This window comes from Dromaius novaehollandiae, chromosome 16, assembly GCF_036370855.1.
Source record: "Dromaius novaehollandiae isolate bDroNov1 chromosome 16, bDroNov1.hap1, whole genome shotgun sequence".
Taxonomy (NCBI): domain Eukaryota; kingdom Metazoa; phylum Chordata; class Aves; order Casuariiformes; family Dromaiidae; genus Dromaius; species Dromaius novaehollandiae.
In genome coordinates, this window is record NC_088113.1 from 11,143,454 (window position 1) to 11,169,857 (window position 26,404).

At 40.3% G+C, this 26,404-nt stretch overlaps 1 protein-coding gene across 8 annotated transcripts in view; it reads left to right on the forward strand.

The window, feature by feature from the left end:
* NCOA3 (nuclear receptor coactivator 3) overlaps positions 1–26,404 on the forward strand; it is a 104,182-nt gene that overhangs the window by 42,336 nt on the left and 35,442 nt on the right. For 2 of the 8 annotated variants that reach the window (XM_064521466.1, XM_064521467.1), the window contains exon 3: positions 14,369–14,425. The exons of 4 other annotated variants lie outside the window; for them this stretch is intronic. The gene's annotated coding sequence lies outside the window, so the exon portion shown is untranslated. Of the gene's footprint in view, positions 1–14,368; positions 14,426–21,202; positions 21,302–26,167; positions 26,190–26,404 lie in introns of those variants that run through there. 2 more of the 8 variants (XM_064521469.1, XM_064521471.1) reach the window with 2 other exon arrangements.

Consider the following 26,404-nt stretch of genomic DNA (forward strand, 5'->3'; position numbering starts at 1 on the left):
TAATCTGATGTATTTAAAGTACAGTCATAAAAAAAAATTCACCCATCTTCTTGAGGAGTGAAAGAGGAAGGGTTTAGTGGTTTTTTAGAGTTGGGGTTTTTTTGTTTGTTTGTTCGTTTTGTCCTGTAAGGAGACCTAAGATGACCTTTTGGTAGTGTCTCAGGACCTCTGATGGGTAACTGGGGACCTGCTGCCCTGCTTGTGCTGCATGACAGCTGTTTGCCAATGCAGAACCACTGCAGTTTGCAGAATCCTGTTTTAAGACCCCACTTTCATTTTGCTGAAGATGCTCTGCTGTGACGTGTGTCACCTGAGCAGCTTGAAAAGGAGCCACTTGTCAGTGACTAGCTGGCCATGTGGGAATGGCAGGGCTGGCAGCAGCAACCCCTGCGGTTGCCCAAAAGTGGTAATAGATCCCTTCTCCTCATTCAGCAATCTTCTGCAGAGACCCTGGAGTTTGAAAGAACCTCTAGATGTAGGAAAGATGTGTAATTTCCAAAGCAGTAAGAATAACTGTCTCGTGTTTTCTGCAGAATTCCAGGACTTGTGGCTCTTTCACAATCCGAAACTGTGGTATCCTTTACAAATAGCCGAGTTTTAACTCTTTGATTACAGATGGGTGAAGTTTACCTCTCCTCCAAACTAAATTTCACTTTGGTTTCAAGAGCAAAAGATTTTGGGAAGGAAGTCACCTAGCAGTCTTCATAAAAATTGTGAGGACAAGGGGGAAATTAGAGAATATCATTTAAAGACTAAGCAAAATGTCTAAAATTTCTTCGTGAAGTATTGTATGTCTTCTGTAACATTTTGAGGCTTCAAACTGGAGTTATGACTGACATGAATGCACTGTTTCCAACTTCGCTGGGTATTTTTGCTGGTCAATGGTAGGTCCACTGTGATACTTAATTTGACATTTATTGTCATTCTTAGTATCTCTACCTTCCCTTTTGTATGCCTACATACACTAATATGTAGATACACTTAATAATCTGTCTCTTCGAAAGTAGCTGTTTTGAAATGGTGTGAGGATTATAGCATTCAGAAATATGTAATGTTGATATTGATTCATTTTAAGCAGAGCACACACACATTGCTCTTGAGAACCATACGTCATCTTGTTGGTATTAATAGTTCATCTATTTTAGGTTGCAGCCTTTTCATGAGGGTTTCTGCCTTGATTGTTCAGTACTAGCATCACACCGCCAGCGCTGGCGGCAGAGCAGTTGCAACGAACGCTGGAAACCAAATGCGAACAGGGAATTTTTCGTACTTTGCTGTTCCTTATGCTAAAAAAATCTGAAGAGCCCTTGTATACAGCTGAAACTCTAGTATTTGGTCTGATTAGTGCTTGTAATGACCTTCTTGTCAAGGGATGTCATTTTGATACTTACTTTGCTAAAGATACTGCAACTTTTGTAATAAGTCTAGTTGGTAAGTTGCCATGGTTTTCAGCAATTATTGTTTGATTTTTGCAACAGTGGTGTTCAATGCGAGTAGTGCAAGATGATTTAGATTACCTGTTACAACTATGAAAAAGTGGTCAGTTCTCCGTGTCTTTTTTAAATAAAAAATGTGAACACTGTAGGATAGATAACTATTTTTATTAGGTTATTATTGATGTTCTTACAAAACATCAAATAGACTAGAATAATGAGTTTAAATAGAAATTCAAGTTTAGACACCAGGTTTAACATAGGTCATAGTACCAAAACCTGCAGTTGAGCAAACAGATAGTTAAACTTCTTTTTTTTCTTTTTCTTTTTTTTTTTTGGCTCTGTGTGCTGTCTCTACAGCTATGTTTCTAAATAGCCTGGGAAATAACCAGTTTTCTAAATAAAATTTAGGTCTTCTAATAGGACAAAACGTATTTACTGCATCTTTCTTTTTTATGTTAATAAAAATACTCAGGTAAAAGGTCTTTTTTCCTACTGAAGATAAAATTTTGCATAAATATTACTTTTGGCCTAAGCAGTTCTGCTGGAGCCGATGACAGAATTCTCACCGAGTTCAGATGAAGCCGAGTCAGACCAGTGGTAAGTGCCTTTGAAAATCCCAGCAGAAGTATGTTAAGTTTCAGTGGATCAAAATACTTATATAAGTACAGAGATGGAAAGTGCTTGATACAACACAAGTACTTTATGGTCTCTCAACACACCGAGCTTTTAACCTGCTCAGGAAAACTAGCTTGACACTTTCATTAAAAATTCACAAAAGACTATCACAGTGCTTTAGATGTACCTGCAGAAAAAGAAACCTGCTTGTTAACATGATAATCACAGTGAAACCTTTTCAAGTACATTAGTACCAAGCCACTGCGTGGCTTGATAACGGTAGCTTAGTGATCATTTTCATATACGCAAAATGATAAATTAAATCTGGGTTCAGATGGGGGAGCGGGAGAACCACTGGGTCTTAGTTGGATTGCACCATAAATAGGAATAATTGACCTATTTATATCACATTTGAAAGTAACATTTCTTAATGGTAAGCTCTGACAGTCTGATCCCCACCACAACCTTTTCTCTGCAATTGGTGCTCCAGTGTTTCGCTCACTGCACTGTAGCTCGGCTAATTCTGCGAGGTGCGGTCAGAATTTTATCAGAAGGTGGCAGGAAGTGTTTAAGTTCATGCTGCTGAACAAGACCTTATTGGAAGACGTTTTCTTCACGATTGCTATAATCAAGTCCACAAAAAAGATTTTTTTTAAAATTATTTTGCTCTTGACTTTTTTCAACATTGTAGTTAACATCTTTCTTTAAGCTGTGACGACTTCCTCTGCTTTTGTATGTCAGTCTCATACTCATCAACACGGGAGGGAAAGTGACTGTGTTTTTATGTAGATTGTAAAAATTAACTGAAAAAAACCTACAAAAATTGGCAGTGGAAATAAGAAAAATGATTTTTTCCTCTTACAGTTTTTTTTAATTAGGTTTCATGTTGAATGTGTCTGCTTTGCTAGAGTAATGTATTAGAGTGTAATATGTAGCTTTCACCAGACATTTTGAAAATACTTGCATTAGTATCAGTGTGATGATTTTATCCATGTGGTGTTATGTTGGAAACTTGCACGGGAGGAGCCGACGGAGGGAAGACCCAGACGCTCAATATGAGTGATCAGTGTACTTCAACTTTATTAGGTGTGGTCTTTCTTTATATAGTATAGGACTAATCAGGCTCATACATATTGCAAAAGCTGAGCTCCTTATTGGTAACAGCAATTTGGTTTACCCAGCAACTTCTGCATTACATCACCCGCAAGTTCCCAGGACTAATCATTGATAACACCTTGGAGCCAAGGACAATGTGTCCTTGGCTCTAACTGTTTTTACTCTCATACGGGACTTGGCTCACATCAACTGTGTGCGATATGCACTTAGTTCTGCTTCCTTTAGTTGTTCAATCTTCACATGACCTCTGCCCTCAAGCCAGTCCTCCACAATTCCCCCGTTTTTATTTTGTGCGAGAAAGACCTTTTTAGTTAATTGTTCAAGCTTTTGTGTTAAGCAGCCAAAAATCACTCTTACAGCAATTAAAACTAATACAATTATGAATAGAATACGTAGCCCTTCTTTGATCAAGCTCAAAATCCAGGTACTCACATTACCAAACATCTTTCTAAACAGATCATCAAACCAATTATACTGTACGGTGATTCTCTGGGTGTGGTCCTTTAGCCATTTCAATTGCTCATGGATTGACTGTCCATGATCAGAAAGATTAAAACAACACATTCCTTCAAAATCCTCACACCCGTGTCCCTGTGCCAAAAGCAGAAAATCTATAGCTGCTCTATTTTGCAACACTGCATGTCTCAGGCTATCCATATCCTGTGACATTTCAGAGAGAATTTGTGTAGTAACGTTTGATTGTTTAACAGCCCAACAAGCAAGTTTATTTAGATTAGACATGGCATGCGCAACTGCAACGTTAGGAGCTAAAGCTGCGGCGAAAAACCTTTCCGCAGGCCCCCATAATTCTACATCATCAACACAATCTGAACCTAGTTTTTTCAATTCACGCTTGCCTCGACGATTCTCACTTCTTCTATGTTTGATTGCTGCAGTCAGATTTGACCAACGCTGATCATGTAAGTCAGGGGCGAAGAGTGTCCTAATGAGTTCGGCCAGCGTTGAAATTTTTTCTTGAATAGTTCGTTTTGATTGTAACGGTGGTGCTATCCATTCTAGTACAATGGGTTCCGCCAACCCTCTTTTTTCCCCCGTTTTTATTTTGTGTTGTGTAATGGCTCCCATTAGGTATTGTGGGCCACATAAAATAGTAAGATCAAGTGGCTGATTTTCCAGGCGTCGGTGCGTAGCACGCGTAGTAATTAGCGATGCAATTTCCTGGAGTACCCGTTGCTGTTCCTCTGTGAGCGTGACGGCAGCCGCTGGGTCTGTTCCCTTCAGCAAGGGGCGTAGCAGATTTAAAAGTTCATTAGGAATGCCGACAACCGGACGGATCCATTGGAGGTCTCCTAATAGTTTTTGAGCATCATTGAGTGTTCTTATGTCAGTCCTGATTGTCAATTTCTGTGGTCTGATGGTGGCATTCGAAATATGCCAGCCTAGATACTGCCAGGGGCTGGATTCTTGTACCTTTTCCGGGGCCACTACAAGTTCCTTTTTCTTTAATTGTGTGATTAGATCAAATTTTTGTTCAGGAGAAAAAGGAGGTTTTTTGTGCCAACAATATGTCGTCCATGTAGTGATATATTATGGTCTCTGGCCACTGTTGACGTAACGGTTGAAGTGCCGCATCGACATAGAGTTGACAGAGGGTTGGTGAGTTTCGCATACCCTGCGGTAGTACTGTCCATTCAAATCTTTGGTCTGGCCCCTCTCTATTGATAGCAGGGAGTGTAAATGCAAATCGCTGTTTATCATCTTCATGGAGGGCTATGGTAAAGAAACAGTCCTTTAAATCTATGATTAGCAGGTGCCAGCCTTCTGGGATCATTGCTGGGCTGGGTAACCCCGGTTGTAAAGCACCCATATCATGCATCTGTCTGTTTACAGCACGTAGATCGTGTAAAAGTCTGTATTTGCCGGATTTTTTCTTGATCACAAATATTGGGGTATTCCAAGGGCTGGTAGATAGTCTTAGATGACCTTGTTTGTACTGTTGCTTTACTAGTTCATGTGCTTGAATGAGACTTTCCCGTTTAAGCGGCCATTGCTCTACCCACACAGGCTGATCAGTCCTCCAGCTGAGTGGGATTGGGAAAGTCCAGGCAATGGCCGGTGCTATAAAGGGTGTTCCGAGGTAAGCACCATACCCATCTGGGCAAGGATATCGTGCCCTATTAAGGCTTGCACTCCTTCAGGTAGGGGTAAAATGGAAACGGAGCAATTAACCACCTTGTTCCCTATAGTCCATTGTAGCGTCGATGATTTTCGGGCGAGGGTGACCCCGCCTACTCCAGCTACCGTGGAGCTGGTCTCTCGGGTTGGCCAATGCTGGGGCCAAATCTTAGTGCTAATTATTGATACATCCGCTCCAGTGTCCAATAAGGCATTAGTGCGTATAGATTCTTCTTTATACTTTACAGTCACGGTTTGTCGGGGCCTTTGATGCATTCCGACAGTCAGTAATACTGCACTTCCAGTGGAACCAAAAGCACCATAGCCTCGTGGTTGCTCTTTCGCTGGTGCCACCCCTTCAGTCAGGTGGGGAAGCGGAATAAGTTGAGCTATTCTCGATCCTTGTGGTATGTGCATAGGTGGAAACATTGCTGAAACCACAATTTGTATTTCCCCGAAATAGTCCTTGTCGATCAGTCCTGTCAAAACTTGTAATCCTTTCATTGTAGCGGACGATCTTCCAATCAGTAAGGCACCTATCGGCTCATGATTAATAGTTACTGGTCCATAGACATTCGTCCGGATTCTTGTTGGCTTTGTATCCAATAAGGTGGCGTCTACTGCTGTTGCCAAGTCCAGTCCGAGACTCCCTCTGGTGGCTGGTCGAAGACAAAGGGGTTCATGGCGTTCGGAGTGGAGCTGGGCGCCGGCTGAGGTGGTTGTGTTAACTGCGGGGGTTGCTGAGTTGTTGTGGTGAAGGCCGCCTTTTGTGTCGTCGCGGGGCGGCTCGTCCCGCTTCTTTGGGCGTTTCCCGAACCAGCCTTCCAGCAAGCCGCTCCATCATGTTTGTTGCTTTTGCAGTTGGGACACCATACTCTACTAGCTTGGCATTCTCTGCGAAGATGACCAACAACGCCGCATCGGTAGCAGTGTGCCGATCGTCGATTAGGGGGGGTATTTCCGCCGGGGTTTTGCAAAGGAGCAAGGGCAGCGAATACCTGACTTTGATTCTGTTGCATATTATCCCGCAACGCCTGTGCTTGCTCTCTCATGCTCTCTCCTAATTGTTTCACCGCCTCTACTAGCATAGCTTGCGGTCCTACAGGTACCTGCGCCATTCTTTCTAGCCCCTCCTCAATAGTCCATGTTCCCGGGAGTGTGGCTAAAATACTACGCGTTGAAGGGTTACTATTCTGTATTGCACATTGTTTCAAGATAGTCCCTTTCAGGTAATCTGGTACCCCTGCTGCTTGTATAGCATTGGCTACTCTGTCAATAAACAAGCCGAAAGGCTCTTCCCAGCCCTGCTTTATTCCCATATAAGATGGGATACCCCCTTTTTTTTTTTTTCTTTTTTTTTCTTTTTTTTTTTCCTTTTTTTTTTCCTTTTTTTTTCTTTTTTTTTTTTTACTTTTTTCTTTTTTTTTTCTTTTTTTTTTTTTCCCTTTTTTTTTTTTTTTCCAAACTGCTTTTATTAGTGGTTTCTGACCATTAATATCATAGAGAAAAACTTATTTCACATTGATAGCCTGAGATGGGTGTCCTCAGATAACTGTGGCCAAAGGAAGAGGAGAAGGAGGAGAGGAGAAAAAGGGGGGGGGGAAAGAGGGGGGGGGGGAGAGAGAGAGGGGGGGAGAGAGAGGGGGGGAGAGAGAGGGGGGGAGAGAGAGGGGGGGGAGGGGGGGGGAGGAGGCGCTGAGGGAGGAGGGGGGATCTGCCGCATGGTCAATGTTACTCCTTTTGGCAGGCCTGTGTTCCCAGACCCTCCCTGGGCAATAGTAAAGGTTCGGATCGAGGGGGGCGATGGGTATGGGAACACAGGGGACACCTCTGCATGCGGGGGTTCCTTGAACCCATCGGGGCTTCCCAAACGCTCCGCGGCGGCGGCAGCTACTTTGTTTTTCTTTTTTTTTCTTTTTTTTTTCCTTTTTTTTTTTTTTTACTTTTTTTTCTTTTTTTTTAACTTTTTTTTTTACTTTTTTTTTCTTTTTTTTTCTTTTTTTTTCTTTTTTTTCTTTTTTTTTTCTTTTTTTTCTTTGAGGTGCGAGAGCATTAGTAACTGCCCTCCACGGCTTCATCAGCTTTTTTGCTGTCTTGTTGTCACTTATTACTTCATCAAACAACTTGTCCCCAAATTTTTTCCATTCAGTTTGTTCGAACATGGTATCTGGGTTAACAAAACACCCCTTAGCCACTCCGTAAGCTAATAGCCCTGGGAGTTCCTTATGACATTCTATTCCTTGAGTACCTCGCTTTTCTAAAAAGCATCTTAATAAATAATAAGCCGCTTGTCGCGCCGTGGTTACTCACGTACCGTTGCAACCTTTGCAAGACCTGCGGCGAGACTTTCTGGCAGGACCCCGTCTTGTCCTGGGCACGGACCCCCTTTGTTTGTGTCCTCTCCACCTCCTCTGTAGCTCTGGCACGTAGACCCCCTTTTGTGTCTCGTCGCCTTTAGCACAGCAGGACCAGCTGTCTCTAGCACTCTGTCGACTCCTGAGTTTTTAATCACCGAGTCCCTGACCGGCAGGGTCCCTGTTCGGGCGCCATTTGTTGGAAACTTGCACGGGAGGAGCCGACGGAGGGAAGACCCAGACGCTCAATATGAGTGATCAGTGTACTTCAACTTTATTAGGTGTGGTCTTTCTTTATATAGTATAGGACTAATCAGGCTCATACATATTGCAAAAGCTGAGCTCCTTATTGGTAACAGCAATTTGGTTTACCCAGCAACTTCTGCATTACATCACCCGCAAGTTCCCAGGACTAATCATTGATAACACCTTGGAGCCAAGGACAATGTGTCCTTGGCTCTAACTGTTTTTACTCTCATACGGGACTTGGCTCACATCAACTGTGTGCGATATGCACTTAGTTCTGCTTCCTTTAGTTGTTCAATCTTCACATGACCTCTGCCCTCAAGCCAGTCCTCCACAGTGTTACTCTGCTTTCATGTTTTCAAATGTTAACTTCCAAACTTTTGACCTTGGGTTGATGTTGCCATTTATAGTGCATTATATTCAGTTGGTAAAGTAAAAATTGCATTTTTTCAGGCTCTGATTTGTGGAAAAAAAATAGTGTGTATTGGGCTGCATTACCTGACAACCGATACTTAACAAGGGGAGCAGGAGGTTTACATGAGTAAAACACATTTTTAAGCAGCTTTCAAAGCTTTACATGTATATACGTGTTCAGCATGTGTCTTGCAGCTTTGAACATTTTGATGGAAAACGTTAACTCTCATTAAGATGAATCCGAAATATAAACCCATAACATTTTTTTGCATATTGAATTTAGTAACATTAACATTATGTAAACTGGCACTATAATGTAAACTCTGTAAGAGTAAAATTAAAGATTTAAAGCTGAAAAATATCATATTCCTAGCAAATGTTTTAGTGAACTTCGGAAGTGGACCAGTAAAGTATTTGTACTTTCAATACCTTGGATTGTTTTGAATGTATGATACTGTTTCATAAGTGTGCAGTTCCTAGAAAGCATGGAATTAAATACAGTAAAAATGCTATTTCTTATTATGATAAAATGCTAAAGCTTCTGTTTAACAACTTTTAAAAAATGGAGATGAATTTTCTTTCAATGATGAACAAATTGATTAAATAGCCATTTTGGTATCTCTGTAAACAATTAGTATACACTTGCTAAATAACGAAAAACTTGTTCTACTTGCTTTAAAGGTCTTAAAGAATGATGTGATTGTCTTAAAATGTTTAAAACTATGTAATTATTCTTGCTTAATAATCCCCTTAAAGTTAGCTGGAAGTAATAATCATTTTCATATTTAAAAACATTTCTGCTAGTCTGAATAGTATGCTGAGCTATTTTTAGTCTCCTAGTTTCCTGTTACTGCAGTAATTTAGTATATTGATAAATAGATCACACTGGTCTGCTGCCAGGTAACTTGAAACGGTATGTGACTCCTAAAGATAAAACGCGAGAGTATGGTTGTGATCCTCATCTTTTTAAATTCTGACCAACGGTATTAGGTACATTTCTTTCTCCCGAAGATCTTACTAACGTCCATGCTAAATACTTTCAGTTTGTCACTTACAGATGAAAGTTGTTACAGGTGACCTAAGAAATCATTTTTTTTTCTTCTTTAAATAATATCTAGATTGCTAACATCAAAAGATGAATTAAACCTTATTGTAGTGCTTTACTAATAGGGGTGTTGGAAAAAAAGTTAAGAAAAAGTGTAATTAAGTATTTTCTAAGATCTTTTTTAGGGTCATAACTAGGGATTGTATTCAATTAATGAAGATTCTACTGCAGAATGATCAGGATCACTGAGACCTTAACAAGAGTGGAATCATGCTGAAGAAAGTAAACTGCTTCTGATTTTATATTACTACTTTCTTCTTTTCCTAAACTTTGTATATAGTATTCAGCTTCCCACTGATCTTTCGATATGAGTGTTACTTCTACTGTTACTCTAACAGTAGACTTGAACATGATGGCCTCTTCATCTGTTTGTGTTCATAAACTATTAAAAATTCATAATAGTTACTGGAAATCTGAGGATGTTCATACCAATATTGTAAGTAATATTGAACTCTTTTCACTATGTGTTTCCCTAATGAAAGACTTATTTCATTAACATCCATCCTGCTTTTCAGTCAAATGTAATTTTCTCTTCAAAACAGACAAGATATGTTTTCTTTCTCTCCCTCCATCTGTAGAACAATCTCAATTTGTTTTCTTTAGTTCTTCTGTCTGATAGAAAGAAATTTCTTGGCTGATATACCAATCTAGATGTTAGCAATGAGCAGTATTGGATTCTGACAAAATATCAAGTCACCAGGATGTTTTTGTCTTGTAATGCCAGGGAAATTGCAAACAAAATATTTCACTGAGAAATCTTCAAATCCACTTATTGGGCAGGCTGAGCACTTCATATTAAAAATCCAGTATTGTTCCATATCTACCCCCCTTGCATAAGCTCATGCTGCATGTTGCAGTCTAGTTTTTAAGACAGACTTCAAAATTTCTGCTTTTGTGTCTCTAGGATTTTATGTACCTAAGGCACCTTTTTGAGTTGGGGGGCAATCACAGCCTGGGCTGTTCTGCAGAATTCCCACCCTCACCCCTGCTATTCTCTCTTTTAGCAGAACAGGAGAGAACTCTGCAAATTGTAGTACAAAGAAATACTTCATGAGTGCCATCATAGTTGAAGGCCTGAAGCCAAGCTGGAGCTTTGGTTTTTGCCAGACCAGTTTGTTGAAAAATGGAGATTCAGGATGAGATTTCTTTGCTCCAGTTTGGCGGCAGCAGGTTTTTAAACATCCGTTGATCTCAGACACTCGTGAGAGGTAGAGCAGTTTCACTGCTTATTAGTCTTGTTTTGGACTGATCTCAGCAAAAACTGTGGTGGTAATTGCAGCAACTCTTAAATTCTCCCCATTTATTTGCTGAACTTAAGTGAACTCACTTTGGTCGGATCATTTCAAGACATTATGAATGCAAAACCAGCTATTAAAAGTCATGCAGACAGCAAGTAAGTGAGAGTGAGATGGCATTAGAAAGTGTCCCTTCCTTAGAGGTTGTTGGTCTCAAAATAATCCATGGATTTTAAGTATCGTCATTAAAAGCTTTGCAAATTCATTTAAGGCAATTAATGCGTTGATTTATGACATTTTAAAATTACAAAACAAATCATAACAAGAAAAATACAATTTTATTTAGTAGCTTGAAGATCCTTGAGAACCCTAAACTGTAGTAGTAAAATTTGGCCTTGCAGGCAAAATATGCTGTATTGCATGGCAGAAAATGCCCTTTTATGAACAGAAGCAAAAAGTAGTTAGAGTAGTTGTGCCAGTATTGTTGCTTTTAATTACCTGTGAATGTCTCTGTATTACAGATAATTCAGAAGATCCATGATGTTTCATTTTTGTCTTTAGCAATTAGTGTCCTTGGTAGGATGATGGGCTACTGGATCTGTTACAGATGTTAACTTTATTCCTTATCAGATGTGTTCGTATACTTCTATCCTGTATAGTCTTCCTTCCATCCTCACTACCTCCCGCCCCGCCACATACATATGCCCAAGAAAAACCCTCTTTTGTATGTGCAAACACTTTGTTTCTGAAGAAAGCTTTTGTAATATCTTATATTTTTTTTCTTGAGATATCTTGGGTTACTATTGCTGGAAATCTGGACGATTTCTCATTGCAGTGACAAACTGTGATTTCTTTTTTTTTCCAGCTAGTACATACAATATTGTTGCAGTGATTTGAAACTTGTGTGTCGAGCTTGTTTCTTGGCTAGGCCCATTTTGGGTTGAATTACAGTCTTTATTTCACATTTGTAACACACAAACTGCCAAAGCAGAATAGGGGGAGTGGCGGCAGTGGAGGGAGTGAGAGGAGGATAACTCGAACTGCTTGATACTGTGAGGTTCCTGTAACACTGGCCTTAAAAAAGCAAGAGGAATGTGTTAGCAGGTAGAAAAATTGGTGGTGATCTGTTCAATATAGAAGAGTTGAAACAATTCAGTTTTGTGCTGTATGTGGGAGTGAAATGTTGCTGTTAAAATGGTGAAGTCTGTATGCCTGCACGGATGCCGTGTGTGTGTGTGTACATCTGTATAGTCAACATCAGTTTATGCTTTGCAAGTGCATAAAAAAGGTCTTAAAAGTGAAAACCAGGTGAGAATCTTGCTGTCGGAGTTAGATTTTAGCATACTGTCTTAATTTTGTACTTTCTGTATGTGCTCAGGTACTTGTTGGAAGAAAATACATTTCTGCCTGTAAAATTTTTATTGCTTTATTTTTTCTTTCCTTGTGAAGTAGCTGCAGGCATCATGATACAGAACCGTGGACGTTAAGAATGACTAGGGCTGTATAAAGCCTTTGCTTTAAAAAGCATTCAGTAGTAGCAAAAGTGGGAGATCAGCTTTGTTTTCATCATTGCTGGTCACTGATACTGAGCAGCAAATTCTGTAGGCTGGAGTACGGCGACATGAGCGAGCTGTGCTGAAATGCTGCGCTGTGCTGTACCGTTGCTACAGTGATTGTCTGCCGAACTCGGTTCGCAATAGAGTGAGACTCCTAAAAATACACTGCAGTACAGGTACTGCATTTGCAGTGTATTTTCTTGTTTGGTTGAGTAGTCTTAGATAACTTCTCCAGTTTCGAATGTACATTAATTCACTTACAATCAGTCTAGAAAATGGGGGAAGTGATTAGCCAGAGGTAATTTTTGAAGACCTTGGCAAGTCTGTGTGTTATTCCCTGCTTAAGGAGCCTACATGCCTATTGTACCAGTGTTTGTGTTGCCAACAAGGTAAAATGTAGGTATAAACCTGCATGTTAAACTGTATCCGTGTTACTATGCCGCTACAGTTATACTTTCATAATTATACTGCTTACAGCTTCCCAGCTGAAGGCTTGCTCAAAGTAACATAATTTATAGCATGTTAGCATGTTTTAAGTCCAGTTACTTTTATCTGAGGTATGTATAATGTAGAGATGGTATTTTATTTATATAATAATGCTAATAAGTCTTCTAATGTAAAAAAAAAAATCTTTAATTTTGAGTTTTGCAAATCCTTACTATGCATAGTTTCTCATGATGCAGTGATGGCCAAGCACCTCTTCATTCATTCTCTAAAATATTTTTTGTCTAGGTTCATTTGTTATTTTTGTTTGTTCATGACCTAAATTATTGTAATGTATCTTATCTTAAAGTAATTTTGAAGGACAATTAGAAGTTAGCTAATGTAGTATTTAATATTTTTCATAATAAAATATTTATCAGTCTGAGAAGGAAAACACAGTTGCTTTTTGTTCACATTCATATGTGTCTCTGTTGCAGATTGCAGTACTGCCGTTTTTTTCAAATCTCATTATGTTTGCTATTTCTCTTCAAACCCCAACTGTGACAATGACATGACAAGCAAGCATCTCATTTTTCATTTAAAAAGAAAAGGGTTTCCATTCCTCCAACACCGTAAAAGAGAATTTGAAAATATTGAGAGTTTACCTTGAAGTCTGGCTGAAGAAAAGGGGAAAGCAAAGAAGGCCTCTCTGCTTTTAAATGAAATTATAGGAACAGAAAAGACCTTGTGGTTTATTTACATAATAGGGGTGTCCGTTTCATAATATTTAAAAATATTCAGATTGCCATTGCTAAGATAAAACTACTAATCTGGGAATTCAGGGGTTATGCACTGGATTTCAGTTCTTCTCTAAGTGGAAATCAAAGCCCTGAATGCCATGTGAAGGCCCTTTGACTGCCTAGGTCCACATTATCTAAGAGTCTATATTACTGAGTATTGAAAGAGCTAAACTATCTTTACTTTTACCTCTAACTTTCTGAAGCAGTTTAAGGAGGGAAAAAGACAAGAATGTGAAGTTTCACGTGTATCGTGATACAGATACATGAGGAGCATAGGGAATGCTGAAACTGAGACTCTGCTTGGATAATTTCTGAGTGCTGACAAGGAAGGTGCTGAGCAGCCTGTTGTAGAGGAGAGTCTGAAAGGGACCTGTGAATCCCCTTGCTTATTGCTGAAAGTAGAAACCACTTATTTTTTGAAAAATAGGGTGAGAAATGTGAGTTTTGACTATATGTTTTTGACTATATGTATTTGTAAAGTGGAAACTACAAAAAAAATCGTGAGTTGCACAATTCCGATTTTCACTGAGCTGTTCCTCCTCCTCTCTCAGATTGGCCTTTGGCTGATAAATGCTTGAAATTAGGACTTTTAGAAAATATTAGATGTTCAGAATCATACCACCATAGTGGGATAAATGCTACTACTTTTTCTTAAGCTTAATCTCTACTAAGGAAGCTTCCTGGTAAATCTATATTAACAAACCTCTTAGTAAAATCACATTTCATACTGGCAAAGGAGTGTCTATACAAGTTCTCTGAATAAAATAGACTGTAGGTAAATACATTTTTGCCACAGCACTCAGGCAGTTCAAACATAAAATTCTTTTTACAAGTTTTAACCAATTCAGGATTTCAAGAAATGTTACAATGATCAATCCAAGGATCATACAGCTCATAAAGTGATTCTGTACAACGTTCATTCTCTTTTTCAGGGCCATTTTTTTCCCTGAAGTAAGTTTATAGAGCAAAAGAGCAAAGTTTTCTGTTTGGTGAGTAAATATTTTAAAAATATTTATGTTCAGTTGCTTAGCTGTTACCCACATTGAGGTCTGCAAAAGCCATCTTAATTCAAATCAATCGTATTCACTCTTTCAAAAATCTGTATGAAGAGTACATTCGCAATGTGGATTCGCTCTCTTTTCCATACCAGCTTCCCTCCTTACAATCAATGTAATTTTACTGAAAGATATTATTAAAACTTTCTTTTTTAATATTGCTGTGAATTTTATGTTCATTTCTACTTCAGTGTTTTGTTTTCCATATAATCCGGTTTAATTTGCAAGCACTCTTAGTGTTTCAGGAGATTTTGTTTTAAGGTATACTGAGATCTTAAAGCATTAGTTCCTTAGGTATTCTGGCAGAGTTACGACAATGTATTTTTCCATTTCTCAGTCAAAACGGGGTCAGGCCAACGCTTCATCTAGCACCATCTTCTGTTTCCCAAGAGTGGCAGTAGGAGGTAGCAGACAGGGAGAGTGTGGGAACCTAGACAGTTTGCCCAGTCCTCTCACCTCCTGCTCCTGCGGCATCCGCAGCGATTGCATTAGGGATGTTAGAGGGTAGATCTCTGCCTGTTTCCTTAAGTACCTGTTCATGAAGCTGTTGTCCCTGAATTTGTCTCGTGCTTCTAGAACCCATCCTCACCACCTCCAGTGGTCACAGGCTCTAAAGGTTCGCTATCCACAGGCTACAGAAGCACTTTCTTCATCATTTAAACCTGCTAGTGTCACCTAGTGCCCCCTAGTACTGGGACTGGGACCAGTTCCATATGTGGTTTATGCCCTGTCTTTCTGGTTTTGGAGACTTCAGTCAGCTCCACCTCAGCTTCCAGCACTCCAGACTGAAGAGTCTTTGCCTCTCCTCATAAGGTGGCTGCTCTATTGCCTAGATCTTTGTAGCTGTCCTTCCGTAGCTCCACTACCGCTGTCTTGAGATGCAGAAACCAGAACAGTGCCATCCAGTTGTGACCATGCCATGGTTTTACAGAGTGACAAGACAAAGTTTTAATCTCAGTGTTCTTCCTGATGATGCCCAGCCCTTTTTTGGCCTTTTTGTTTGCTCTTGCTAAGCACGGAGCTGATGATTGCAAGGAGTTGTTGCTGATAACACCAAAATGCCTCTCCTGGGTTGTAACTGCAAATTCTGAGTTCAAGCAGGGTTTCGATCCCTCCCAGAATTCCTGGCAATCTGTGAAGGCTTTCCCTTTTCAGAAGTCATGCCATGTTGGCTCTTCTCCTGCAGAGTTTTTTGATCCATGTGTTTAGTGATCTTATTCTTTAGGACAGCTTCTACCATATGACATGGATGGAAGTCAGACAAGGAATGAATGTCAAATTCACTGGTCCATAGTTCCCCAGGTTCCCTCCGAATTTCTTCTTGTAAATAGGAGCTGCACTGGTCCCCCCGCTTGTTCTCCGATACAGTAGCAATTTGTAGTGACAGACTATGCAGTTTGACCAGCAGTTCTGAAGATTCACATTTGAGTTCTTCTTGGATGAATGGTATCCTAGGGACTGATTAACATCTAGTATGTCTGGTTTAATACTTGCTCTGCATTTCCCTAAAATTCACCTTACTCCTGCAAGCTGTTTGCTACAAAGAACACGCTAGGTATGGGAATCGCCCAAGTATCTTCAAGAGTAAAGACCATCACAAAGAGGCCTCTGAGCTATGGCTTTGTCCTCTCCCAGTGCCCCTTTTGTGCCATTGTCATCAAGAGGTCCACTGTCCCCCAGCTGGCTTCCTGCTTTTGATGTGTTTAAACATGATTTTACCTTCAGTTAGGGAGTGTTGTGCAAGGCAGTCTGCACATTTGTTTTTAGCCCTCTGTTTCCTGTTTACATTCAACTTGCCATGCTTTATGGGCTTTCCTCTGCCCAGGTAGACAAGCTTTCCACTTTTTAATGCTGACCTTTTCCCTGTGGTAGACTTCCTAAGTTTCTTATAGAACCCTATAGGTGTTTTTGATGTCTTTATTCTCTCCTCCGGAATCCGTGTAGGCGTAGCAGCTATTATCAGAAATTCATTTAAGAGCTGGCATCTTTTTTTGTCTCTTCCTCTCTCCCTCGTCACCGTAAGCCGGGCACAGAGTGACAGTGTAATCACTTCTCCATCGTGAGTGCTGGGAGTATGCGGTGGTGTCCTCGCATATCACCAGAGATGTGGAATTTCCTATTCCACGCTGTTCCTAAGCCACATATTGTTCTTTAAACACGATTAATTTTATAGGAGAATAATATTGTCTTTGAGAATTTGTTTGATTTGTGTGCACACACATTCACTGATTAATGTGCTGGTTTCCTGTTCCTTTTTTTTTCTAGTGAAGACTGTTTAAAATATTTGGCTTTAATACTTTGGACTGGAGCTACAAAGGATGTGAAATATTGCAAAAATAAATACAATATCGTAAAGTGTTAGAAACTGTAGAATGTATATTCCATGTAGGCTGTTTGTCTTTGTTTAATGTGGGAGAGTGTTTTGGCAGCATTCTAAGTAGCTTTGAAAATTAAACCTTGACTCAGTGCATACACTTTAATTCATACTTAAATCCTAAACTTGTAAGTTTTAAATAACAGAACTTGCAGTGGCTGTAATATTGAGTATTTTTAGAGTACCTAGGAGTATTTCCAGGAAAAAAGTCTTATTATAAAAATGAAGTTATGAGATTTGAAATGCCTTTTTGCACTTACATTAGATGTATTCAAACCCAATTAATTCAATTTTAAATAGTACTCCTATAGGTCTTATAAAGATCCCCTAAATACTACTTCAAATTTGGAATTAAATTAAGAAGTCATCTGTGTTTTAATCTGTGACCGACATCTGGTGAGCTCTAGTAAGAATATGATCTTTTTTGTTTTCTGCTCTCTATTTTAGCATTTCTCTCCCGTTCTGGTCTAGTTTCCTTGATGCCCAGACAATGATGTTTCTTGAAGTTCATACAAATGCTAGACTTTATTTGTTCCATGGATATGCCCTTTCGTTTGATTGCTTTTATAAAATGTGCCCATCATACCTAGCTGGTTACTTTTTCTTCTCTTCCTGCAAAGACGCCTTGATACTTTTCCTGCTTCTCTGTGTTTTAGTCTGCTTCTCAACTTTCATCCACTGTTTTAAAAAACTGAATTTAGTTAAAAATTCAGCAAGAAGTAAGGCTAATTGAGTTATGCCACATAATGTTTCCTAGCTGCATTTTACAGAATTACTCACATCTTCATTTTGCAAACAGAGCAGGCCTGCTCCCTTCCTCCCCCGCACCCTCCCCAAAGCCTTACGAGGAGTCTCTTGTCTCTGTTTGTGCTGAGATGTCGCAGGCGTGTGTGCACACGTGTGTGCGCGTGCTCCTCGGAGCTCTCGTCTCTCCTGCAGCTCTCATGACCACTGCTCCTTTGGTTCCTTTCTCAGGCAATTTGGCACCGCCTATACAAAAAGAAATTTAGGTCCCAAATATCTTTATGTTATTCTACTTGAGCAAGAGGGAAGAGTTAGTTCAATATGTACTCGGATATGCTGTCAGCATATGGCAAAATATGGCAAAATCAATCTGATCCAACGAATATGAATTTACCATCTCAGATACTATAGGCAAAAGAATCTACAGTTTTAGTGTGAAATAAAAACATGCAGCTGAAAGAGTGTTAAGGCTATATTTATGACTTTTTTTTCTAGAGACTATAACCTGGTTCCTTGTGCTCATGTGCATCTATACTGTTCAAACATTGTATTAAGAATGAGTGGTTTTAAATAAAATAACTTTATTTTTTTATGTAGTTTTGCTTGAAAATGGGTATGACTATGTTTGTTCTCTTTTGAGAGAAGCCTGCTAGCTGCCCCTGGCACCGGATTCCCTTGCTAGCCGTCGGGACGGGGTTCAGCCCTGCAGCTCCAGACGTTGCAGGTGGCTCTCCTGGAGGGGCTGGAAGCGCCGGCGCGTGGCACCCGTTGGGTGGGCACGCGGGCCGGTGGTCGTGGGCAGGTTGTGCTTGCTTAGGGACAGCGTTAGCCACAGCTACACAGATGTTTGAGTTGAGCAGGTAGTACCAGTGGTCTTTTATTCATTCAGAATTCGTTTTCTGTAAGCAAACTAATCCTTTTTTGCATGCTCCCCAGACCTGCCGTTATGTGTAGCAAAAGCAGGCATTTACAAAAACAGGAAGCTATTTTGGGTTTTGCATTACATCTCTGAACTGTCTTATACCAGCATGCCTTTTATGGTGGGCTACTTGATTTTCCAGTTAAAATTAGTGTTGCGTTTAAAGTATGCTAGCGGGTCATGCTCTTTGCCGCTTCTGCGGGCTGAGTTTTGCATGCAGCCTGCTGCGACTTTTTAAGTTAAAATGAGTACTCAAAAGGTAAAAATTCCACCGATACAGCATAATTTCTCATTGTTTTACAGGATGCAGTGATTAAATCTAAACACGTTAGCTAAGTTATTTAAGCTGTTTCTCATTATTGTTTGTCTTTTTTGTTGGCGTTTTGTAACGACAGAGTGCTATTCCCTCAGATGCTTGTGCCCTTGAAAGTGCTGTTTATTCCAACTGGCTGCAAATTCATGGCAGCTGGCCCTGCAGTTCATGAAATGTTGTACCCCTGAAAAAAGGAGGTTTTTGTTTTGTTTTGAAGTGGGTAATCCGTGTTTCTGGCTGTCCAGCGCTGGACCCCTGGAAGAGTGGGAGGTGCTGTGCTGTGGACCTGACTTGAGTGACAGAAAATACCATGAGCATTTTGGGGTGGCTTGTATTCCAGCTTGTCTGCTGTGAACCTGGAGCACCACTGGCAAAGCTCATTTCTCCCTGTTGATTTATTTGTGCATAACTCTACTACTAATACCAAAATCCGTCTTTGATGCATTGTAAGAACTGGCACCAAAGTCTTTCATTAGACATTATATTGTGTTGTGTTCTTGGTACTCCCGCTGTAGAAGCCCTGAGAGACTGCAGTTTTCCCAAGGCTGGTATCAGAAACTATTAATTGTTTAACAACTTAGGTTCTTACAGATGCAGAACAGAATACTAGGCTTGTCTAGACACTGAAAAACTGCAGCACCTGGTGGGTACCTTATACACCTAATTTTGTGGTGTTTGTGTAAGTGAAAGGCAGACGCTTGAGATGTTCCTTTTTGTAGTCAAACCCAAAGGGGATCCTTCTCCTGGTGGCTAGGGCATTCTGTTCCAGCTTGAAGTTGGTCTGATGTAATTAATGTTCAGGAGTTGCGACTTCAGAGGTCTTTGTGCTGGGTGCAAGAACTTGCCTCACTCGCTCAGTTAGAGTGAAAGTGTTTTTTTGTAACATCAGCCTGACAAAAAATTAGATCTATTAGAAGTTTGCAGCATCTCCCAGGAGACTGTGTACAGGGACAGAAACAGTTATATTTTACTGTTCCCCAGTATTTCCACAAAGGCAAAATACAACAGAGCTTTACAGGAATACTCGCAAGCACAAGGACTGCTCTGCAAGGGTTTGCCATGGTTTCCAGCTGTGGATAAACTTCTGTGCCTGTTAATAACTTGTGATTATTGAAGCGCTAGGAAATGCAGATGAAGTGAAGAGGCTGATACACTAAATGTACGGTGGGATGATTAATGCCTGTGCTGCTCAAGGCACACAAGCATCGGCTAGATGACATCTCAGCTCCAAAGAGGAACTGTTGCCAGAAGTGGAACAGTGGAAACAAAACTCTGACTAAAGCTCAAAGATCATTATAAAAGGTCTAGGTTGCTTATAGCTTTTAATTAAGAGGCTTGCTTTTTAAACAAACAGATATAAAAAGAATAGTTAATTTTTTTTTTCAGTAATGCAACTGTAATTAAAAAATATTTTTGCCTCTGCAACTTGACGCTTGAAAGTTTTTACTTCTTCAAATAAACAAGTTTCTTGAACTCCAGCCTCCATACAGACTGGGCTGATGAATACTCTCAGTTCGCATACAAGATTCAAGGATTAAATTGGAAATACTGGGGGGGAACATCCATTATGAATAATAGCTGTAGAAAATGCCACATATTCATCTACTGTGAATGTTTTTCTGAGTAGTTTTTGTAGGGAAGCTCAGAAGCTCGCATTAAGCTTGCTGCCTACTTGACAGAGATCACATGTTAGAAACCGATAGTGTGTACAGTAAATGTTTCATTCTGACAAATAACAAGTCAGTTTTTCTCTTTGTTTGAAGGTAGGTTTTGGTCTTATTAGTTTTTGATGCAAATGTTATTTTGCAGCTGTAAAATGACTTCTGTCCCTAAATTTAAGCTTGCAGTGGGCAAGCTTTCACAAGGATATTGCTCATGTTTTGCCCAATTTTTAATTGCTGCCCTGGAGAAGTCTGATTTTGAGCTGATCTCATTCTGAACACATTTTGTATAAAACTATTGTCTCTGTAAAATGAGTGAGATTTTGGCATGATAGAGTCTGATTCAAGTACAGCAATGCTACAGAGCTGGAATGAGTTTATGCTAACTGTAATTTTGCCTTTCTCTGGAAATCCGAAAAGCAGTGTTTGCTTCCTCGAGACCCTGGTAGAGCAGAAGTGGAGAGCAAAAAAACCGCATGTATATAATATAGAAAAACGTATTTGGACACACTCAGAGTCGTAGGAAGGAGGGGGGACTTGTTGCTGACTTGGGGGGAGTTCACATATATTTAGTGAAACAAACTGAGTTTAGTTGATTACATTTCCTGTTTTCACCAAGAAATTCATGAGCACTTTCTGTTTTTTGAGTATCAGATAGGGTATGGCTACCTCCAAGGAAATGAGAATCATTGCTACTGAAAACTTGCAGACTGAGTTCTAGTGTCCTGAGACTGTCTGTCTGGAAAGTGCCTTCCCCCTTTTAAAGGAAAACTAATTCCCTAGTCATGGTTAAATTCAGGTAAGAGATCTTGTATCTTTGTCTGCTTGTGTAGGAAAATGTCTCTGTCACTGTAGTATCTTACAGGAGCCACTGTATTCTATAATAAAAAAAAAAAAACAAAACATAGTAATTGCCTAATTTACCAGAGCTTTAATTAGTGTAATGATACTAAGGATTTTGATGTTTTTCTCTAAGTATACTATTAAACATATTTTGGGAAGCGTGCGTGAATTAATAGAAGTGTGCTGTTGTATGTAACTGTCAGTGTTTCAGCAAAAACACTGGCTAACCTCTGACAACTACGTTTTGCCAGCTGGTCGCCCTTAACCTTGAGTTCTGGATGATTTGCAAACTTTCTGCTTTAATGTATAAAAAGAAATTGAGACCAAGTGGATGTTAAATTTTTCATAATCACCTCGAGTTGGATCTTAATGTTTTTTATTTAAATACTTAAATGCTTCATCTTTATACACTTCTGTATAGTAATCAAAAAGGCATATCAATCCATATTAAAATAATGAAAAAAAAAGTTTTGTAACTGTTTTGTGCCTCTTTAAATCATGAGGTTAGTTACAGTTCTCCCTTTTCCCCTCCCTCGCGCGTACCCATGAGGCCCATGTCTGCTCAGCGCTTTCCCTTCAGCATCTCGAGCCTTTGGCAGTTTGGGATCTAGTTTTCTTTTTGCGATACAGCAGGGCAGAACAAGTGCACAAGCACAACTTAAGTTTTGTGTGTGTGACCATAAACTTAGGGCATTTAGAGAGATACTGCTGGACTCTTCAGGATTTGTTTTAGATTTGGCAAGAGTGAAAGAAAAATTATTCATTGAAATTATTTCTCTCGTGTGGAGTAGTATAATTTTTTTTCTTTTTTTCTTTTTTTTTTTTTAACTTATTAAGTTAGCGAAGGGAAAAAAGCAAGTTCTGTCCTGTTTAGAACATTTAGTTCTAAATAGAGTTATATTGCAATGAATACTGCAGCCTTGTTGACTGTGTCAGTCTTCAGTACTGCTTACCATACTGTCTAGTTCCATAAACTTACAAGATCTAAATTTTCGAAGGTCTCTAGGTCTCTAGACCTCTAGAAAGTACAGAGACCCTATCTTTGTTGCTGCTAAGGATATCATGGAAATCTGAAAATCCAGGTTGCAGGGAGAAATGTCAGTGTATTGAAATTCATGACAGAGGTAAAGTGAAAGAGTTTTCTTTTTCATAATTGTATTATGAGCAGTTTTAATAAAAAAGCATTGTGGCTGAGATTTACACCATCTCTTCTAATAAATGAATTTTAATTTTAAAGCTGCATATTAATGTGATATTTACATATGGTTTTTTTCCCTTAAGATACAGTGCTCCCAATTTTGTAAGTTGTGGCATGAATCCCATCTAATACCTACTACTAGCTAGCACTTTCTGTTTGCCTCTGGTATGATTTTCTGTGAATCATCCTTCTGTCCTGTGTAACTGCAGTTGTCTGCAGTGCCTAAAGTTCACGCTGAAAAGGATGTCTCATTATTATAAAGGGTAGGGGTCAGGATTGTGCAAAAATTAAAGTCATACATTACCAAGGCATAAAATAAACTTTCATTAGGTGAGATAATGCGTCCACTTAAAAAACAAAATGTAAGAAGTTAGAAGTGGCTAATAAGTGATTAATACTTTCAGACTCAAATCATCAAACTAGTAGTTGCATGTTCTAAGGTTCTCAGTTAATGCCCACTTCTAATTTAGAGAGATCTCATAGCTTGGATTAATAATCTTAATTTAAGTAATTTTTAGCAATATGTACTTCCATCTTAGTAAATTATGTGAATTAGCTCAAACGTGGTCGCTAATGAAGTGTGGTGTAGAGATGCACTGGGCAGCTTGCGTTGTTGCCCTGCTCTGTGGATGGCGGAGCGGGTCAGGCGGCCTGCCGTCACCTGCGGGCGCAGGGCCTCCGGGACCGGACAGCGATCCCTCCTCCGTCCTGCTGTCTTGACGCTTCCGTTGTAAGCTCCAGTAAGGACATTCTGTCCTGTAAACGGAACGTGATTTTGGTAAATCTCCTACTGTTTTGGAATTTTTTTGTTTTTAGTAACTTTTTATTCAGAGCGGATAGCGCGCTGTACACGCTCCTTCCATCGGACTTGCTGCCGCTGCCCTGGGTGAAAGGGCGAAGGGTTTCTGCCTTTTGGACTTCGCTGAGCGTTAATGCAAACGCCTCGCGGACGACGTGCGCTTCAGCCTGCTGCCGCCGCTCCCCAGTTTCTTGCGCTGCTAGAGCGGCTGGCTGCACAGAGAAGCGTGCTGCTGTCTGTGGTTTCTTACCAGCTAATTTAGTTTATCAAGTCCTGTTATAGTCACCCAGGTATCACATCCTGTTTCTTTGTTCGTGGTGTCTGAGTTGGGGATTTTTTCTTTAAATACACTTATTATATCTTAAATTATTTTTTAAAGAAATGTGTACTGATTTTTCCAGATTCAAGTCTCTGAAGACTTGTCTATGTTAAAAACATTCTGAGCATGTTCTAAAGACGTTAATCGGATGCCAGCACCTCTACCGAAAGCCCGAAGTCCTCCGTGCAGTGCAGCAGCTAGGACGTGGGCTGAGGTGAAAGGCACCATCAGTGTTTGCCGGCTTTGCCAGCTCTTGTTGCCAGTGTCGCGTGGGCAGGTGGTGGTGGCAGTATCCGATCCAGCTGCCTTTTCCGCACGAGAGCTGGATCCCGACAGATGCGTTCAGCCAGCCGGGTAGGGTTCCTATGCCAGCGGGGTCCCATGGGTGCTGGATCTGGCCTGTCGCTCACCGGGCTGCGCACCCCTGATGAGACAGGCCAGCAGCCTCCCTGGCCTGCCTGCGGCAGCAGCTGGCAGGTGAGACGTTTCACAAGCGTTCTGCAGGCTCTGGCCGGGGTGTCCAGTCCTTTCCCGTGGCTGAGGTCACTAGAGCCCCTCATTGTGCCTTTTTATTTGATAGAGGAGGCTCTTATAGCTGGGACATGTAGGAAACATATTAGCACCTAATGACTTTCCAAAACCAGAGCACAGGAGTTATTTCTCGCAGGGCGGGAGATGTGCTCGGGATGTGTCCCAGCTCTGCCTGTCCTGCAGCTAGAAGTGTCCTGTCATTGTAATACATGCACAGTGAGCGCGGCTCAAGTTAATTGTCGTAGCTGAAAAGCAGCAGACTAGTGCACAGGGCTTGCTAAACACCGCAGGGGAATTGCTAAATGAAACCTGGCAAGGCCTGAAAAGCTATCATCTGCCTAAGATGGAATGTGTTTTATAAAAAGGATGTGTGCGGAGTTGAAATTATTTAACATGTTGCAACAAGGTGTGCTTTGCTGTCTCCCAGATCAGAGATAGCACCCTTTTATTTTTATTTTTTTTAACTGACAGCCCTGATTCAGTGAAGTCTGTGTCTGAGTTGGTTCTTTATCATCTAGAAAATGACTTTTTTTGGCTGACAGAGTGGGGGGGAGGAGGAAGGGAGGTAAAGAATGGTTAAATGCACCTATTTTGGAAGAGCATTTTGTTAGTACTTATTGTACTGATGGAAATGCTGTTAGGATAATGATGTATCAATACGATTAGCAATAGAGTTTTGCTTTTTCTTTCATAACGTAAGTGTAGATGCTTTAATATTAAAAGATAATTAAGCCTTTTAAGTACGAAATAGTTACCGTGCACCAAAAGTCTTTATTAACACTATGTACTTCAGTTGTGTTACCTGTTTCTGTAGTTCGTTACGTTGTATTGCCAGATTCACAGAGCTGTGGTTACCGTTCAGTGGTATTTGTTCTGTCTGCTCCACCTTTCCCTGCACAGATTTAGAAATAGGGTGTCCTAATGTACAGTAGTTTAAAGTGTAGTACTTTATATTTGATTTTCTTTTTCAAATGGCAGGTTAATTATCTGTGGAACACTTAAGGAGGATTACAGGTGTAATCCTCCTTCTTTCTTCTTTCAAAATGTTGCCCTTGTGTTTAACATACCTAGTACATTTGACTATGAATAGGTAGCATATTTTTAACATTTAAAACAGAGGAGCTTTTGTTATCACATTGTAGCTATCTGTGCCACAGGCAATAGTATGGCTTGTCAAAAAAGTCTTACCAATTTTTATTAAAATTGTATCCAAATGTACTAACTTCTCAGATTTTATTTTATTGCTGAGACTGAGGCTGATGTTTATCCTTCAGCTGATGCTGTCGCTTGTGGTTCAGGTCTGTGATAATCGTACCTTTGTGGGGGTATATTGCTCTAAGAGCAACTGTTTTCCCTTTCCATAGAAATTGGCCAAGTGATTATTGTGCATGTTGAACTTCGAATGAAATCCTAGTATATTCCAAGAGGTAACTTTTAAATCTGCTGTCATCTGAGTTTATCCATTTGATGTTTCTAACACAGGTTCTCCAGCAGGACAATGTTACTTGGCCCCTGTGACAGACACCGTGCTGTGCCCTTGTCCCCTCGCCCTCCCACCCAAAGACTAATGTAATCTCCTATGTATTTTAAACATTTTTCAGCTGGATTGAAGATTTGACAATATGTATGCTTAAATTTGAAAGCTGGGCCGTGTAGCTTGTGAGATTTGTTCCTGTGAGGTGTAAACAGAGTGTATGCGTAGCTGCTCCGGAGAGCGGGGAGATCGGTTGCAGCACGTTGAGCTCATTGAGATCAAAACGTGCCGAATGCTGTTTTGTGTGAGCTGGCTCGATCTTTGGTTGAGCCGTTTTGAGACAGGAAGCAGTGCACACGTGATGCCGGGGGTGCTGGTGTGGCGCGAGCTGCTGGGGCGGGGAAGCTTGCTGCGGGGGCACGGGCGCCAGCCGTCGTAGAGCACTGATGGCTTTGAGACTGGCAAACGCTTCCAGTATGGCTGTGCTTTAACAGAGGCATGCCAGTAGCCTAAGCTGATTCAGGTAAAGTAGACGAGAAAACAGTGTTGAAAAAATATATATATTTAAAATCTTAAGAATTTCCCTGTTATCTCTGTATTCAGAAGAGGAAGTGAGTAGCTTTAGAGTACGGATAACAGAGTTGAATCGTCAGCTTGCAGTAAGGGAGAGTATGGGCTTTAATTAGCAGGACAACACCAAGTGTAGAAAAGAGGGACATACTTTATTTTTTAAATTAA